This window comes from Saimiri boliviensis, chromosome 10 (genome assembly GCF_048565385.1).
Source record: "Saimiri boliviensis isolate mSaiBol1 chromosome 10, mSaiBol1.pri, whole genome shotgun sequence".
Classification (NCBI taxonomy): Eukaryota; Metazoa; Chordata; class Mammalia; order Primates; family Cebidae; genus Saimiri; species Saimiri boliviensis.
Window position 1 is genome coordinate 50016649 of NC_133458.1, and position 2028 is coordinate 50018676.

Here is a 2028-nt window from a genome sequence, read left to right on the forward strand (position 1 = left end):
ACACTGTTTTTTAACAGGACTTTTAGTGTGCCTTGTAATTTTCTGTTGGAAGTCAGACATGATATACCTGTCATAGGAACTGAGGTCATAAAGCTTTTAGTGTGAGGTTTTATGTTAATCTAACTAGAAGCTAGGCTGAAGCTCTAGGTGCCAGAAGCCTCAGTTTCCTTTTTTGTGTTCTTTCTTCCCTTTTGCCTTTGGGTTTCCTTAAGAATGTCTCCCTAAATAGAGTTTGTGTCTTGTGTTATTCTCAGCTATCTATTGCTATTATACTAGAGCTCTATTGACTTGGTCCTAAGATGCTGGAGGCAGAAAGCTCTGAGTCCCTGGGCTACAACTTTTGAAACATTTCTTAATCTTTTTTCTCTCTCCTTGTGTAAGACAAGAAGGTTAGAGAATGCTAGAGCTGCCTAATTTTCCTCCCCCAAGTTTAAATAAGGCTTTGGTAAGGTAGTTTCCTGTGGGATGGGGTTTTGTTATGGAGAAGTTCTCAGTATATTTCAAAATGTTGACTTTTCCCTCCCTCTGCCAGAAACATGAGGGAATTTTGTTTTCTCCAGTCTGAATCTTTTGAATCTGGTGGGGATCCTGGAGGTAAAAATTCATGAAAATGTAGGAGCCCCCTTATGATCAGGGCCCTAGGGATTTTTAACTCAATTTAGTCCACACTTAGTCTCTAGGAAATCATCAAATATGTTTTCAACGGTCCTGCTAGTTACTGGCTCCAGTGGCTTCTGCTGCCAGTAAGCTGACATCAACTGTAATTCTTAGTCTGGCAAATTGGATAAAGAGTCAAGAAGCATCACTGTACTGTATGCAGGAGACTCATCTCACATGCAAAGACACACATGGGCTCAAAATAAAGGGATGGAGAGATATTTATGAAGCAAATGGGAAACAAAACAAAAGCAGGGGTTGCAATTCTAGTCTCTGATAAAACAGACTTTAAACCAACAAAGATCAAAAGAGACAAAGAAGGGCTTTACATAATGATAAAGAGATCAATGAAACAAGAAGAGCTAACTATCCTAAATATATATGCACCCAATACAGGAGCACCCAGATTCATAAAGCAAATTCTTAGAGACTACAAAGAACTTTAGATTCCCACATAATAATAGTGGGAGACGTTAACACCCCACTGTCAATACTAGACAGATCAATGAGACAGAAATTAACAAGGTTATCCAGGACTTGAACTCAGATCTGGACCAAGTGAACCTAATAGACATCTAAACAACTCTCCATCCCAAATCCACAGGATATATATTCTTCTCAGCACCACATTGCTGTAAATTGACCACATTTCTAAAATTGACCACATAATTGGTAGTAAAACGCTCCTCAGCAAATGGAAAAGAATGGAAATCATAACCAACAGTCTTTAAGACCACAGCGCCATCAAATTAGAACTCAGGATTAAGAAACTGACTCAGAACTGCACAACTATATGGAAACTGAACAACCTGCTCCTGAATGACTACTGGACAAATAATGCAATGCAGGCAGAAATGAAGATGTTCTTTGAAACCAATAAGAACAAAGACATGACGTACCAGAATCCCTAGGACGCATTTAAAGCAGTGTGTAGAGGGAAATTTATACCACTAGATACCCACAAGAGATAGCAAGAAAGATCTAAAATCGAGACCCTAACATCAGAATTAAAAGAACTAGAGAAACAAGAGCAAACAAATTAAAACCTAGCAGAAGACAAGAAATAACTAAGATCAGAGCAGAACTGAAGGAGACAGAGACATGAAAAACCATTCAAAAAATCAATGAAGCTGGGCACGGTGGCTCATGGCTGTAATCCTAGCACTTTGGGAGGCTGAGGCAGGTGGATCACCTGAGGTCAGGAGTTTGAGAACAGCTAGGCCAACATGGTGAAACCCTGTCTGTACTAAAAATATGAAAATTAGCCAGTTGTGGTGGCACATGCCTGTAATCCCAGCTACTTGGGAGGCTGTGGCAGGAGAATTGCTTGAACTCGGGAGGCAGAGGTTACATTGAGCCAAGATCTCACCA